The sequence below is a fragment of the Amblyraja radiata genome, chromosome 2 (assembly GCF_010909765.2).
Source record: "Amblyraja radiata isolate CabotCenter1 chromosome 2, sAmbRad1.1.pri, whole genome shotgun sequence".
Lineage (NCBI taxonomy): Eukaryota > Metazoa > Chordata > Chondrichthyes > Rajiformes > Rajidae > Amblyraja > Amblyraja radiata.
In genome coordinates, this window is record NC_045957.1 from 71,123,654 (window position 1) to 71,141,792 (window position 18,139).

General features: G+C 40.3%; 1 protein-coding gene across 1 annotated transcript in view; it reads left to right on the forward strand.

The window, feature by feature from the left end:
• The first annotated feature begins 3,207 nt into the window (after positions 1-3,207).
• The window catches only part of cpne4 (copine 4), a 355,119-nt gene continuing 340,187 nt past the window's right edge, over positions 3,208-18,139 (forward strand). The window contains exon 1 of the mRNA XM_033048680.1: positions 3,208-3,428. The gene's annotated coding sequence lies outside the window, so the exon portion shown is untranslated. The remainder of the gene's footprint in view (positions 3,429-18,139) is intronic.

Sequence of the window (18,139 nt, forward strand, 5' to 3'; positions counted from 1 at the left end):
GAATGTGGAAGGAAACTGTAGCACCCAAAGGAAATCCAGTGGTAAAAAGGAGCATGTGCAAACTCCACACAGACAGCACCTAAAGTCAGGATCAAACCCAGGTCTCTATCACTGTGAAGCAGTAGTTCTATCAGCCGTGCCACCCTTTGTTTATCATTGTTGCTTCTCTTAATAAATTAATTCCCTGATTGGCAAATATAGGTTCATGTGCCCTTCCACTTAAAAGAAATATCCCCCACCCACCAATAGGTTGGTTGAGCTATCTTAAAGCAGCAGCCATGGTTTGATTAAGAGCTTTGTATCCGAGTCAGAGTTGTCAGTTGAGACTCACTTCAGAGACGAACTCAAAAGTCCAAGCTGATGCTCCAGTGTATTATTTATAGAGTACTACTGCGAATGCGGAATTGTTCAGACAAATTATTGATGCGAGTTCGTATTGGCCACCTTCAAGTAAAAGATCCTATGGAAATATTTTGAAGAAAATATATTCTTTGACTAACCTGAATGGTCACTGACATAGATATTTGTGGAATCATGCTATTCTCAAATTAGCTTGTGTATTTTCTATACAATACAATACAATACAATACAACAATACAATTCAATTTATTGTCATTTGGACCTCTTGAGGTCCAAACGAAATGTCGTTTCTGCAGCCATACATTACAAATAAATAGACCCAAGACACAACATAATTTACATAAACATCCATCACATTGCTGTGATGGAAGGCCAAAAAAACTTCGCTGAGCATATCGCAGCACTTCATATATTTCAGGATGTTGCTGTACATGATGCAAGCCTTTAAGTAACTAGAATGTAATGTGATGTTGTCACCTTTTGACATGTGATTCATGTCGATTTACTCCCATGAAGATTGAAAATACAGGAGACAATTTCAAAACAGGAGACATTTTACTTAATACTTTAATCTTTTATGAATGTTGTAGCAATGAGGAAAATAAAACTTATTTTATGTTTTCAGATGGATTTCATTTATGTTTTTGCTCAAGTTGCTTTTTCTGCAGGCACATCCCTTGCTTTATCTGAGATGCTATGAATCTGACTGAAGCTATCTTGGAACCGATCCAAGTATATGTCCATTTATCTTTTTAATGCATAGAAAAATCTGTTGATGGGAATTCTATTATGAATCTGGCATCATAATGGACTCAAATGATTGAGAAGGACTTCCACACTCTTTGCATAATGATATCACAAGTAGATATGCAGAAACAAGGAACTGCAAATGCCAGTTTACACAAAAGGACACAAAGTCAGCGGGTCAGGCAGCATCTCTAGAGAACATGGATGGGTGAGGTTTCAGGTCAGGTGCGGGGGGGGGGGGAGAAGAAATCTGGAAAAGGGGAGAGGCAGAGAAAAGCAAGGCAGGTAATAGCTGGAGAGCACCAGCAATCACAGAGGGTTTCATAAAACATGAAGCGTTCTTGCAGAGCTTTTTGGACTACAAGTATTCACGTGGGCACTCTGCTCTTCAAAACAATTGTGCATTTTTTTATGCCCACCCAAGCGCACACAGGATCTCAGTTTAGTATCTCATCTGACAGGGGACATCTTCGATGATGCAGCACTCAATCAATAGTGGATTAGAGCATCAGCCTAATATTTTGTGCTCAAATTTCCCTGCAGCCAACTAGACAATAAATAAATGGATAACCAGTGAAGATTGGAAATTGAAGGGACTGGCTATGTCTTTTATGAAAGAAACAGATTATGCAATAGGAGGAATATTATGCAATATATTAATAATATCATCGTGGTTCATTGATCATGTGATAGGAACAGAATTAGGTTATTCGGTCCATCAAGTCTACGCCATTAATTCATGGCTGATCTATCTCACCTCCATTCTACTGTCTTCTCCCCAAAGCCCTGACAACCATACTAATCAATAATCTATCTTGGGAAGAATTGTTGGGAGGAAGAGATGAGGGTTAATAGCAGGGAAAATGTATGGCTGGGAAGGGCATGGAGGGATTTGAAATAAGTGCTGAGCATTTGTTGCTCACTTTCTTAAGGATATTTGCAGGAGATAACGGGAGATGTAAATACAAACTGTGCCTAGAAAAGATCTGGACTTTGAATTTTAAACCATGGATGATTGGGACATTGAGAGAGAAGAACAGTGGTAGGCAATATTTACAACTATCAAAACTTTCATCACGTTTAAGAAGGAACTGCAGATGCTGGAAAATCGAAGGTAGACAAAAATGCTGGAGAAACTCAACGGGTGAGGCAGCATCTATGGAGCGAAGGAAATAGGCAACGTTTCGGTTTCGACCCGAAATGTCGACTATTTCCTTTGCTCCATAGATGCTGCCTCACCCGCTGAGTTTCTCCAGCATTTTTGTCTACCTAATACTTTTCATCACATTGCTTATATCAATTTCAGCCGTGGCACAGAACTTTGAGATTGTCTTTCTCCACACACTTGAAACCAGAATTCCTGGCCAATTCACCAATGCAGTAGCTATCGATTGATGTAAAGTTGTTGGTGTTGTTTTCAGAATGAAATGTTAAACCATGGTTCAAGATCCAATTCCTCCAATGTGAGGACTGGCAGAGGCATTCTTGGTGTCCTGGCCAAAATGTAAATAAGAATGAAATAGAATAAAGAGTATACTAACTGCCTTTTCAAGCCAACTGTGACATTCACATGTTCATGGCTCAGTCACGCCTATTTTATGACCCTGTTCCTCAAGTCCACATCCTTTCCATCATCATTATATCCATCATTTATTCAATGTCCATTTCTCATCCTCGAATATGCTCAAAGCTTGGGCATTGCAATGAATTCTAAAGATTTACAACCTCTTGTGTAAAGACATTTCTCATTGTTTCACTCCTAAATTGCTAATTTCATCTTGAGATAATGACCCATCAACACGCGTTAAAAATAGAACGCTGATCTAGTTATTTCCCAAATTGCTGATATACCAAGTTGACCACTGACTTAAATGCCACAATGGCCCACGTTAAAGGCATTTAATCAGCAGTAAAGTGTATTTGCGTGATAGGCGCTATTTAGATGTAAGTATTTAGTCTATTAAAAGACATGGGTGGAATGATTTTGTTTAAGTCGGTCCAGCAGCGACTAAGCTGCAGAGGGCGCTGGTGTTGTACCTTGGAACATGATCTCTGAAGAAATAAGGCTGTGATTTTTTTTTCAAAAAGGAAAGCTTGAGAAAGCGCTGAGTGGTGTCTCTGACTGTCAACGCTGTGCGCGTTCAACCCGCCAGAGCCTTTTCGTCCCAACCGCAGCGACGAGCATGGATTGCATCTCCCACCACTGGATCCACAGTAACCACACACCTCGCTCCTGCTGAAGTGGGGTGAGGAGATTGAAGAAAAGTACACCGTTCATATTCTGGAACCCAGCGGGCTTTTACCGAGCATTCCCAAAGCAGGTAATTTATTGTTATTTTGTAAATTTCTAATTTCCCATTTTGATTCACAATTGCTGAGTAACTTTGCAAAGTAAAACTCAGCTGCACACTTTTATTGATCCTATACAAAGGGCGAGGTGGCAGACTTTAGCCACTAATTTCTCTTCTGTAAACTGGTTTTATTTTATTTTACTTCAGTAAGAATCAGTTATTATAAATTGCCGTGAAATTCTCCTGGAACTCTCTGTAGAATGGCAGGGCTGGAAGCTATCTAGTAATCAGACCAAATCCACTTTCTGCTCTTAATTCTTGCCCTTGTTAAGGTAATTTAAGAGGAACGGAGGTTCCCCTCTTTTCAACAGAGGACGCTGATTGGAAGGAGGGAAATCCATAACAGATTAAGTCTAGCTGAAAGGATCTCGGTTTCAAAGCTAAATGTGTAATATTTTAAAATAATCGATGAGCACCGGTACAGAGCGATTGTTGGCACTTTAAAAAAAAATCAATACAGGTATATTGGAGCACCCCTGATCATTTCCCTAACGATATCAGAATGTCGGAATGTTCAGAGTGCGTTTAAAGATGATGATTCCTCTTGAGGAAGGTGCATGCATTTAATCAAACTATTCTCGGTTTCTTTCCAAGGACGTGGTCGAGTTTTAGAAATAAAGATTTTAGGATAAAATGAGTATCAAACTTTATCCTCCCGAACCTCGCACCCTGGCCACAGTTGCTTTGAAGTACGACGCAATTATATTGTTGTAACTGGGATGAGTGTGGGAGTGAAATTGCTGGTTTGGACATTATTTACAATAACTAAAGTACTCGATTAAATGTCTTAATTCCAGAAACGCCTTCAACGGTGTATTTGGAGATCGTATGTCTTGTTGGGATCGATAGCGCTACACTGAACTCAAAAACCCGACTGTTTATGGGCAGAAGTGTTATAAATAGTGGCAGCAATTGATTGTGAAGCCAGATGAATGACGATTGAATCACAATTTAATGCACATTCACTTTAATTTATCTTGATGAATTTGTATCCAGAGAAATAATATCACAACATTAATGTTCTAACCATCCAACAAATGTTTGAAAACTTATGTACCACATTTAAACTCAATTTAAATACACATTTCCCCCTCAAAGTATCACTGGGAATTGAACAATAGCGATGTGTGGATTAATTTACCATTGATATTTATAAACGGGAGAAGTGGTTGAGTTCTTCAGTTTGTAACTTGGATTCAAAGGTCTCAAAGGTCTTTTATTGTGACGTGTACCAATTAAAGTACAGTGATATTCGTATTACCATACAGCCATACTAAAAATGCAACAAGACACACAATTCCATAAATGTTAATATAAACATCCACCACAGCAGATTCCTCACACTGTGATGGAAGGCAATAACGTCTAATCTTCTTCCCACACTTTCCGATTCGAATTGACTGTTGGCATTCTTGTTTGTGAATGAGCAAAACAGTGAACTGAATGGAAACCAAAGATTTATAAACGGAGCTGCGAAAATAGATACAATGATAAAGGGTTGTAGAAGTAACACCCAGGAAAAAATATCTTCTTGTAGGAAGGAACTGCAGATGCTGGTTTAAACTGAAGATAGACACATAATGCTGGAGTAACTCAGCGGGACAGGCAGCATCTCTGGATAGCAGGAATGGGTGACGTTTCGGGTCGAGACCCTTCTTCAGACTGAATATAGACTGAATAAAATATCTTGCTTGTTTTTTTATCACGCTTTCATCATTTAAATTTAGAATAATACAAATACTTTAGCTGCTGGTTTTTGCATGAATATGATCTGAACTTTTCTTTGCTTTTCTTAATAATGGTGTTGGTAAGGTTTGTACACTTTTCTGAGAGAGAGTAAAAACTTTTGAGTAGATTTTGCTTAAGACAAAAAATGAGTGGTTTACTCCATACCAGTCGTAAAATAATAAAGTGCCTGCAGTTTTTGTGGCAGAAACACTTTAATGATATGATTTTTCGGAAATACATCTACTGACACATTTAACTTTAAAATGATGATTCAAAATAATGTCAATGTTCCAGTTTAAGGCAGCAAAACAGTCAATGGAATTGGTGATTTGGGGGGGAGGGGGAGAAATGTTTATTAAATTGTAAAAAATTGGTCAATCCACTGGAACCCATTGGGATACTAATGGTTTTAAGTCAAATATATAATGGGACTCTAGCAACTTGTGTAGTGTGAGAATTGTGGTGAAGTGTCCCATTTCAAAATATGTTATGTTTTGTACTATAACATGGAACAAGCTTTACATTTTAGTCATCATTAGATTCTAATGTACTAGAAGTAACTAACTCGCTCGTTCTATGCTGATCTATAACTGAAAACTTGTATGTGGTATATTTTGTGACGAGGAAGTGAGTGAATTGAATATGCTTGTAGAGTTTAATCCTTTCCCACTCAGTTTGACTGGGATAGCTCGCAGGGATATTCTAGTGATATGATTTGTGTCAGCAGTAGCTTGGTGATAACATTTTTTTTTTTTTTTTTGCCTTAAGTTGTGAGTTCAAGTTCCACTCCAGTAATTCGAATTAAACATTGAGCTGATGTCAAGGTGTTGAGAGTGTGCTGGACTGGTAGAGGTTCTGAGCTGGTTTATTTTCTTCAATGGACTTGGTACAATATTAAGGATCAAGGAAACTATCAACTGTGTCCAAGCAATATTTAATCTTCAAACAGTGTGACGAGAAGCTGATGTTTGGTTAGTGTCATATTGATGTGTGTGGGAGCTTGCTGTGTACAGATTGATTTACAAAATTTTCAACCATTATTTGATGCAAAGTATTTTGGGGCATACTGAAAGGGAGGTAAAAGACACTAGAGAAATGCAAATCTTCCAATTTGGTTAGCTTGTAAACTTTATGAATAGTACTTTAACATTGGCATAATTAAGCATTGATTTTGTGATTTTCTTCTTGAGCTGGGGATTGAGTTACCTGACTGCACCAATGCTGTGTGACCAGCCTTAAACAATGTGCATTTCAATTAGTAGGAAAAGGAAGGGATGGGTCAGAATTTGCCAAGTCGAAGCATATTCCAGTGTGATTTTTGAGTTCTTTCTTGCACCATTTATTTCCAGGTCTTGCACTGTAAGCACCATCTGGAATGGCAGGGATGGGCAGGGGATGTGGGGTTGCTGACAACCTGGGAGCCCGTAGAATGATGAAGCAGCTTATGTCATGAGAATTATTTACAGAGAAAGCAGTGGGGTGCTTTGGAGACTTATCAGAAAGAAATGAAACAAAATAAACCCAAGATGAAATGTTTTAAAGTTAAAAGCAGTTGCCGATTTGATTGAATGAGACCTAACAATTTAAATTGTTCCCTGTCTGCTTCAATGAGATTCATCAGCATTTCATTAACAATCACTGCATCAATTAATCAGCCAAGATCATTCTGAGGGACTGAGAAACCTTGGAAGGGTGTATGACCTAACCTTGATATTTGTTTTATATTAAGTTCCTACGGAAAGGCAGAACTTTCTGTGGAGTGCCTGCAATTCAACCATTCCTTTGAGGCTGGGGTTGAGATGCAAGCAAGATGAATTTCAGCACTGGTTAAATGGAACAGCGTGCTTTCCGTTAACATTGCTGAATTTGAGCATTAAATGCAAACTGTGTGAAATTCCTCTGCCAGAAATGGCTTATGTTTGGTTTTGGCTGTTTTTCCGTTTGCCTTGATGTTATCTACGGTTGGTAAGGTATGAAGTAGGCATTTATCTTGATGAGTATTTATTTTCCACTTCCAGATTTGGCTTGCACTTTTCAAGTGGCAATTCCTCCTTGGAGGGTATTTTATTTCAGTTTTCCATCACACCACTTCACTGGAGAAAAGGAATAGGTGAAGTTTCAGGTCAAGACCCTTCTTTAGACTGAGGAGAGCGAATGAAAAGGTACAGAAAGGTGCATGTTCCCTTTCCCCTGACTCTCGATTGAAGAAGGGTCTCAACCTGAAATATCACCTATTCCTTTTCTCCATAGATGTTGCCCGACCCGCTGACTTCAGCATTTTGTGTCTAAATTCAATGTAAACCACCTGTTCCTTCCAATACATTTCTCTGTGTATCTTTCCTTGCTTCAATCCAATTTGTTCAGCAAAGGATAGAGATAGAATATGAGACCTGGAATAGTAAGGAAATGGAACAGGCTTTTCATACCACAATGTCTGTGCCAAACATATCATGTTAAATGAATTTCATGCACCAGATCCATTTCACTCCATTTCTTGAATGAATGATGCTTTATTGTCACATGTGACAAGTCACGGTGATGTTCTTTGTTTTGCCTACCCAAGGTATGCAAAGAGTCGCCACATAAAGGGCGCCAACAAAGTTACAAGTATCCCATTTTAATACAAAGCATTGTTACCACATTCCATTGTGATTCGCCTTAGTTCTCAGTGGTCTCCCCACGTCGGGTTCCCTTTTGTTTTCTCTCGCGACGGTCCCCCCACACCGGGTCCTCTTGGTGGTGTACCCAAGCTCCGGCACTCACTTGGCCCGCCCTCGACCGCCGACGCCCATGGCCTCAACCGCCTTCACTTGACTTCGACCGCCAACCCCTTCCTGTATCTCGAACACCAGCCCGAACTCAAACGCCGGCCAGAACCTCCTCTCAGTTTGCTGGCCCAACCTCGACCGCTGGAAGGAGGTGTGTGAATTCACAACTGTCTTTCTTAAATTTGAGTAGTACATTACACCTCAAAATCTATCTCACTGGCTGTAGCGCACTTTGCAATTTCATCAAAATCATTAATATCAGTGAATTCATCCATTTCCCTGTTCTAACACTTTGAAATAAATGAGTATACAAAAGTTGAACAATTTACAAAGACAATTGTATTGTATTGTATTCAAATTTATTGTCATTGTCTCAGTTAGAGACAACGAAATGAATTTCCCTTACAGGCAGTATCATAAAAATAAAAATTAATAAATAATAATAAATAATAAAACATATTAAAAATAAAATAGAATTTAAAAAAAAGCACAAACACTGAAAGTCCACGACACAACATAACACAGTGGAGGGATACAGCAAGGAACATGTTTTGGAGGGAGGGCCAGATCAATTTTGTTTAACTAGAATCATGAGAAACATTTAGAGATATATGACAGTGGAAAGGAATTAACAACACAGCAATAATGTGGGCTATCTTGATCTATGTATGTTAAAAACTAGCAAATAGCTGGGGGCTAAGGTGAAATTGTTGACCAGAATCTTTACTTGGATGCTTTCAAAATATTAATCATCTTCCTGAAAGTGTTATTCCATTGATGCATGTAATCTTTGAATGTCCTTCAGTTGAGATATTAAACCTGGTAGACACAAAATGCTGGAGTAACTCAGTGGGTCAGGCAGCATCTCTGGAGAAAGGGAGTAGATGATGTTTCGGGTTGAGATCCTTGTTCAGACTGAGGTAGGTGAGAGGGAAACTAAAGGTATGTAAAGGTACTAAGAACAAATGAATTAAAGGTAGGAAAATAACAATTCGAAGCCAGCACCGATGATCAAGGAAAGGTGGAGCCCACAATGGTCCATTGTTGTCTGTGGAAATGGTGATAATTAGGGGATAGGAACAGTGGAACTAATCTTCGAGTCATACAGAGTGGAAACAGGCCCTTCAACCCAACTTACCCACACCGGCCAACATGTCCCAGCTGCACTCGTCCCATCTGCATGCGTTTGGCCCATATCCCTCAACCTGTCCTATCCATGTACCTGTCTGACTGTTTCTTAAACATTGGGATAGTCTCTGCCTCGACTAACTCCTCTGGCAGCTTGTTCCATACACCCACCACCCTTCGGGTGAAAAAGATACCCCTCAGATTCCTGTGATCTACTCGATCTATGCTTCTCATGATTTTATACACCTCTATAAGATCAACCCTTATCCTCCTGTGCACCTGAGTCCCAGCCTACTCAACCTCTCCTCACAAACCCTCTAGTCCTGGCAACATCCTCATAAATCTTCACTGTATCCTCCTCTCCAGCTTGACAACATATTTCCTCTAACATGATGCCCAGAACTGAACACAATACTCTAAATGCGGCCTCACCAGCATCTTGTACAACTGCAACATGACCTCCCAACTTTTATACTCAAAACTCTGACTGATGAAGGCCAATGTGCCAAAAGTCTTTTTGACCATCCTGTCTACCTGTGACTCCACCTTCAAGGAACCCTGCACCTGCACTCCTAGATCCCTCTGTTCCACAACACTCCCCAGAGCCCTACCATTTACTGTGGAAGTTCTGCCCATGTTAGACTTCCAAAAATGCAATACCTCGCATTTCTCTGTATTAAGTTCCATCAACCATTTCGCAGCCCACCTAAATCAGAGGAATTGAAGTTAGAGAAATCAATATTCATACTGCTGGGTTGCAAAATGATTTATTATTAAACCTGGTGTTTGTGGTGGGATTAAAGGATTCTTTAGTTCCTATAGCATTGATGTGATTGTAACATTTAAGACTTTGCACTTTGCCACATAATTATCAACTGCATTACGGAATAGAAATTAAAAAGATTCTTTCACCATACTACATATTTAAAAAAATACAAACCTGTACATGAGTGTAATTTAAGGTTATCAAAATGGGCTGACAGAATTGTTTGGTCCAGCCAGTCACGGTGTTTGTTTCAGTCTGAAGAAGGGTCTCGACTCGAAACATCGCCCATTCCTTCTCTCCAGAGATGCTGCCTATCCCGCTGAGTTACTCCAGCATTTTGTGCCTTTATTGCTCTTCATACACTCATCTGCTGCAACAGCAACTCTGCTTCTAAAACAGTCTGCTGACCAGTGAGACCCTGTAGAGTGCTGGGTCCTCCTGCCAAAGAAATGCAAACTCCACCCCTGGTGAGCTTTCGGCTGCTTAAACCACACCTCGATATTAACTGCTGTCAAAACTGCCAACAGACCTGTGAATGTCTGTGTTAAAAACATTGAAAAAACAATCAAACTATTATCAATTAAGCATACAATTGAAACAATTTTATTTAAAAAATAAACATAATTAAAACAATATTTATACAATTTAATTTGACAATTAAATACATTTAACTCGATTCAAAATGTCAATAACATAAATTGTTTATCTTGTCCTGGAAGCATTAATTTCCACTGAAACGAATGGAGTTGTCAAACCTGGTGCCAGGTCTAACCTGCTGCAGGCTCAGGGCCCAGATTTCACTGGTGTAACAGCTGGGAAGCTGCAGGAAATTGGCAGTGGATCCAGGAGGAATCAGACTAGCATTGGAACACAACTGGAATGATGACAACGAGGACCAAGTAGGAAGTTCGAGACTTCTGTATTTTGTTTGATTGGGCCTCATAAAGAGATTCACATTGTCAGTCTGGCAATGAAAAATATGTAGCTTTTAAAAAAAATTTGACCTGCTCGCCCTTTCTGTACCAGTTTGATTAAATTACTACATTGCAACTCGCTGCCAACCATTTGCCTCCTACAGTGGTGATCTGTCTGCTTCTTGCCACAGTTGTTGGAGAGCTTGTGCTAAATTATTGCATCTACTTTATTTTTCAGGAGATTTTTTGCTTGAAGTTATGTTGCATTTTGTTTTTTATTTAAATTAATACAGCGGCATTCAGTGTCTGTGAATATGATGAGAGTTCTTGTTTAGAGTAATTATATAAAAACATATTGTTATTCAATTGGTAATTGAGAGCAGTTTCTTAGATTAACAACTACTCTGACATGATAATAATCTGGGAAAATAGATAATGGGACCAATTGGTATCCGTAGATTAAATCTGAGGCTCAGCCCCCTGCTTGCATTTGGGTATAAAATGGTGCAGCAACTTGAGACAGAGGTGGATCTAGCATTGCTCCCTATTTCACCAGGTCTGATGTTCTCTTCCTGCATTTGCCGCAGCCTAGTGGTTATTACACTTTGAGTTGAAGGGCATAGGAGCAGCTGTGACTAATGGCAGGCCCATTAAATATCTGACCACAGCCAAAACTGGTCATGTTGTGAATGTTAGCAGAATAATTTCTGATTCAGCGATTCAGATTGTTGTCTTGTACCATACTGTACCGTCAACACTGCTCAAGGGCACTTTGGACGGTCAATAAATGTTGGCTTGACAATTTTAACCCACATCCCATAAAATATAGTGGTAAAAAACACTTGGTAAGCAATACTGGTGGAATTTACTGGAATCGAAGGCACTTTTATTTTACAGCGTATCAGTTTTGTTTATATTTTTGCCTAGTTAACCAGAAACCAATGGCATGCTGCCTTCATGACACATTGCGGTTAGAATCAGTGTAGGAATCCTCGAGGCACAATTAGTGTTCTCAGTTAGGAAAAGAGAACTGCTGCCAAGATTGGCACCAGACTCAATCCCTGCTCTTTCACAAGCTACTTGCTCTCAGCTGGGAAAGAAATAGGAACTCCACAGCTTGCTCCATGTTCCTGAGTTAGCATGGGGGACTCCAGGCAAGCATTTTTAGTTATGCCGTTCACTCATGAGTGAGCAACTTGGCAGAGTCTGGCTAGGCAGAGTTGCTTGCTACATAATTAATACAGCACTCGAGGAAGCCTGTTGACAAAAATGCAACCTATATATTTGCGGAAGGGAGGAATTAATCATGAATTAAAGGACCCTAGATCTGTTACAATATAAGAGATCATTTGGCTCAGTATTTACAACCAGTTGACAAAAAGCTTGAATCGCATAATCCCACTAGTTTGTGGTCTGTGTCCTTGTGGATTAATGTACATCAAGAACCCAATTAAGTTTCTTGCATCTGTTAGCATAAATCAGAAAGAAAAGATTCATGTTTGTGACTTGATATTTCAATAGTACCTACCTAGAGGATTTTCAAAGTAAAGGCTACAGTGCGTGTAGTCACACAATAGGGAGTTTCAAGAAAATAATTTAATTTGGTGATGGAATATTATTGATATAATTTGATTTGGTAATTATTTGCATTAGGGATGGCTATTAAGGTACTTGATCCATTAAATTGCATTTATTGAATCAATTAAGATCTAAATGTTTATTTTTAAATTTCTTGATTTTATTTCCTTGAATGAAAAATATTTTCCAAGGTTTTTCTTTTAACCAAAATCATCAGTTTTAATTTCCTAAAATGATTGAAAATGTTGACAGTCGCATGGTTCACTAGGGGGTGCAGAATAATTGGCTGGGAATTTGTCGAATCCTGTGAAGGCATTCGGGCCTTGGATCGCAATATGTTTACTATGAGAAGTGTATGATCAGGACCAACAAAAACAACAAACTGTACAGTGACTTTAAACATCTGTAAATGTCAGCCAGAATTCAGTGAGTGGCACCCCTGTATTACGATCGGAAATCACTGGGTGCCAAGTCTCTCTCCAGCTCCACAGCAAACAAAATAAAAACTGCTCAGTAATGAGAAAGTGCTGTCTGTCCTCACTAAGTAGATGTGAAGAAGTGTGTGTGTGTGTGTGTGTGTGTGTAAGTTCCCTCTGGTGTCCAGGCTATTATTTAATCCTCACTCAGAACTGGGAAAGGGATTGTTTGTCTGTCATGACATTACTGTGTCTGGCACATGGCTGGGTGGAAAGTGGATCCTTTCTATTCTTCAGTTACTATCCCATCAAAACACCTCTAAGACTATAGCCCACCTTGAGGTGATCAGAACATATCTACAAAAACGCAGGTACACCGAGACTGCAGATGCCCCACTGCTGCTGTGGATGGAACCTTCACACATGTCCGCTCTGGGTTCTGCAGTTCTGCGCTCGCTCTCGCTCCCACTCTCACTCCCTCCCCCCCCCCTCCCCCCTCCCCACCCGCAAGGGACGAAGGACAAAAGGCTAGAATACCCCTGGTCCTTGCCCCTTGCCTTTCCAGCCTCTGCATCCAACACTTCATTCTCTGACATTTCTGCCACCTTCAATCCCCTTCACCATCTGATGATCACTCATTTCATGGATAGTCATTTCTATCCATCCACATCACTTTTTGCTTTCCTTAGAGACCACTCCATTTGCAGCAACTTGATTTGTTCATTCCTTCTCACCCAACCCTCCCCAGGTACTTTCCCCAACAAGTCTGAAGAAGGGTCTCAACCCGAAACATCGCCCATTTCTTCTCTCCAGTGATGCTTCTTGTCCTGCTGAGTTGCTCCAAATTGTTGTGTCTACTTTCCCCAACAACATCTGTCCCCATGGCTCCCTCTCACTTTGATATAAGGGCCACAACTGCCCTTCCTGGTGATACAGGTTTACATGCACCTCCTCTAATCTCATCTACTGCCTTCAGTACTCCCGATGTGGTCTCCTTCACCAAAGCAGAGCGAGACCAAGCATAGACTTTGATTATTTCACTGAACACTTGCCCTCAGTCTACCATGACTTGCTGGAATTCCCAGTTGCTAACCATTTTATTTATTTCCTGTTCCAATGCTGACCTTTCTCTCCGTGACCTACTCCATTGCCAGTGAGAGGCCACATGCAAACTTACAACAGCAACTCGTATTCCACTTGGTTAGCTTACAGCCCAATGGTATGAACATTTGAATTCTCCAATTTCAAGTAATATCTCCCCCCCCCCTCCCACTGTTTCAGTCACCCTGCTCCTTGCCCCACATTTTTATTCTCATCTCGCATCCCTGAGCCCTCCATTACTCTTTTATCCCTCCCCCTCGCTCCTCACCCTCACATTGCTTCCACCAAATTCGTCCCCTCGGTTTTACATTGCACTCTTCCTCTACTCTCTTTATCTGACACCCTTTTGTCCCCTTTTTGCTGCTAGCCGTTTTCACTTCCTCTACTCATCTGCCTATCAAACCCTACCCCTCCTCACCTGTATCCATCTATCACTCGCCAGGCTTTGTCCCACCTCTCACCTTATTTAGAGGTGGGCTGTAGAGGCTTTGCAGGACACTCACTCTGCAAAGTTCTCAACCAATTGGGCATTACGGGACTGGCAAAGTAGAGGGCCATTCAATCCGCAAGCGAAGCCGCAGAGAAAGCCACTAGGTGGCTTTGGATTAAGATGGCTGATCCGTGGGTGGTTGCTGCTGAGATGCAAGTCGGGGCTTGATCAATCCCGGCTGGGTCGCCTGGGCGAGTGTGTCTGATGTTGTGAGACCCAAAACACCCGATGACCCCAGGTCACATCACTGAGGATGCGTCCCAGTGCATCTAGAAGATGTATCTTTTACACATCAGCATTTTCCCCTCTACTCAATTAGCCTGAAGAATAGTCCCAACACGAACCATCCTCCACAGTGCTGTCTGACCCACTGAGTTCCTTCAGCACTTTGTGCTTTGCAATTAATGTCCAAAGGTGCTGCATTGGAGCATTGCCAAAGGATAATTTGACACCAAGCCATACAAAGAGGTGTTAGGGAAATAAACAAATACTTGGTCAAGCAAATTAATTTTAAGCAGCATCTTAAATGAAAAAAGTGAAGTAGAGAAAGGAAATGGTCTTAGTATCAAGATCATCATGTGCAATAATAGATTGTGATTAAACCACCTGATCTTCACATAAGACTGCGATCTAATATCATTAAAATTAACCACCCTGAATTATGAAGAGCTATTCTGAGCAGCATAGAAATAATAAGTATGGAGATCATGATTAATTACAGTGTCTCCCATTATTTTCTTGATCAGATCAAATGCAGATGTAATAAGATTTGAAATGCAATTTTTGATTGCTAATGATGATAAAGGGACAATCTTGAGAGAATTTGACATTTCACAAATATATGTATAAAATCTCAGGCTAAGAGAGTTCTTGATTAATTGTGACCGCTTATTAATTTATATTAAGATGGCTCCGAAAGCATTATGCCCCCGCTTTAGATGCACGGTTGCAGAAATGATGGTAGTTGGCAGGTTATTAATCTGGAGGTTGAAGCTTGTTGAATTGATGTCGCGTTGTCCTGCAAGACTCAAACTCGTCATCAATCACGGTGGTACCAGCCGCTGATTGCTACTTATGAACTAAATGTAATTTTGCCCCATGTGACCCCGAATATGTGCGGCACATGAGCAGCACCAAACTAATGAACGTTCCTCAGCATCCACATCAGATATGCAATGATCGCAACGATGGACAAAAATTACACCAAAGACGGAGTGAAGATGTTAGTAGGAAATAGCAGAATCTCTAATTGTTCTATTGTTAAATCCGAGAACATTGTTATGCAATTTCAATTACTTATCATTAGTATGAAGAAGGGTTCCAACCTTAAACATCATCTGTCCATTTCCCACTGCAGATGTTATCTGATCCATTGAGTTCCTCCAGCAGTTTGTCGTTAACTTAATGTCTCATTAATAGTTTTTTATCCTTTGCAGACTGTTGCTTTTTTGGGTTATAAAAAAATATATTTTTTAAATTTTCCTTAATTTAACCTATTTTGTTATTTTGTTTTAGTTTCTTGATTTATTTTTCTTGCATTTTGAGGAACTGACAAAAGCGATCATAGAAATTTGGAGTTTGCTTAGGAATGATAGAATTGTTTTCTCATTTCATGCATAATGCTCAAATTTCCTTCATTTATTTTGCACTGGAAACCACCATAAGAACATGGGGATTATAAGCAGGCAGTTGGTCACTTGTGCTCTCCAGCTTTCGCCATTGTTTAAAAAAAATCATAGCCGATGTGATCAAAATCTCAATTAACATTCCTGTATATATGCAATAACCTTTCACCACCTTGCTTATCGGAAATGTATCTCTACCCCTTAAAAACGCAGACAGATTGTGTAGGAAGGAACTGCAGATGCTGGTTTATACCAAAGACAGACGCAAAATGCTGGAATAAATCAAATCAGCGGCTCAGGCCGCATCACTGGAGAAAAGGAACAGGTGATGTTCTGGATCGGAACCCAGATAGGTACTTGATACGTTCCATCATCCTTGAAGATGTTTTCAAAGGCTTACTTCCCTCTGAGAGGTAAAATGTTGCTTCATCTCTCAAAAGAGTTCTGTCCATTTCCTCCACTGATGCCACCTGACCCATTGAGTTCCACCATCATTTTTTATTTCTCAAGATTCCAGCGCGTGCAGTCTCTTGTGTCCCCATTTTACTGCTTCACTGCAAAATCTCCTCAAAGTATGCCCACTTCGAAAAAGCTCTCCTAATCTATCTGATGGAAGTTCTGTGAGACCCTCTGCTGCTGCTGCTGCCTCTTTGTGATTTCTGCTGCTTTCCTGGTCATCCATCGTGTTATCAACCTATCACTGTTCCCCACTGCTACCTCTCTTTGCTAGCTCTCTCCCCTCTTCCATCAGTCTAAGAAATGGTCTCAACCTCAAACCTTGTCTGTCCATTTCTCTACACAGATGCTGCATGACCTGCTGAGTTTCTCCAGTACTCTGTTTATGATCAGTTTGTGGGAGTTTGTTGTGTGCAGATACGCTGCTCCAATGTTAAACTAGTAATCTTGCTTCAAAAATAAATGGAAATCTGAACTGAAAACACAAGATGCTGAAAAAATTCAGCAGGTGAAATTTGATTTAGGACATTCTTGCTATTGAGGGAGTGCAGCATTGGTTCACCAGGTTAATTCCCGGGATGACAGGACTGTCATATGTTGATAGAATGGAGCGGCTGGGCTTGTATACTCTGGAATTTAAAAGGATGACGGAGGATCTTATTGAAACACATAAGATTATTAAGGGTTTGGACACACTAGAGGCAGGAAACATGTTCCCGATGTTGGGCGAGTCCAGAACCAGGGGCCACAGTTTAAGAATTAGGGGTAAACCATTTAAAACAGAGATTAGGAAAAACCTTTTCACACAGAAGATTGTGAATCTGTGGAATTCTCTGCCTCAGAAGGCAGTGGAGGTCAATTCTCTGGATGCTTTCAAGAGAGAGTTAGATAGAGCTCTTAAAGATAGCGGAGTCAGGGGATATGGTGAGAAGGCAGGAACGGGGTACTGATTGTGGATGATCAGCCATGATCACATTGAAGGGCTGAATGGCCTACTCCCGCACCTATTGTTTATTGTCGGGGAGCATTGAGGGAAGATTAACAGTTCATGTTTTTGGTGGAAGTTTTTATCAGATGCGCACTTTCAACCTGAAAAGTTAACCCTGTTTCACTTTTTACAGACGATGCTGAATGTTTTCACAATTTCCTGTAATTACATCTATAGAAATGCAATTCTTTGGAACCATTTTAAAATGTATTGTACCACAACTGACTTCTGTACAAGACATGATATTATAAACTCTACTATTTTGACCATTAAAGCTGCTAACAAGTTTAGCTTAAAGTTTAAAAGAAACATTTTGACAATCATCTCCATGCATGGAAATAATCATTCAGTAAATAAACTAGACTGTGTGGGAATTTTCCACCAACTTGGCCCCCAAATATCAACGGGAAGTAGAAAAGCAAATATGTCAAGGGATTGCAGGCAGCTGCGTGAGTAATAAGGTTGTCAAAGTAGGGGATTTTAACTTTCCCAATATTGACTGGGATTGGCATAGTGCAAAAGGTTTAGATGGGGCAGAATTCGTCAAATGAGTTCAGGGAAGTCTCCTCCGGCAATACGTAGAGAGACCCACACGGCAGAGGGCAATGCTTGATCTAGTCCTAGGAAATTGGGAGGGGCAAGTGGGTGAAGTGTTCAGGGATACCTGTGACCACTGTTCTAATAGGCTTAAGATAGTTATGGATAGAGACGGGGGGGCACACA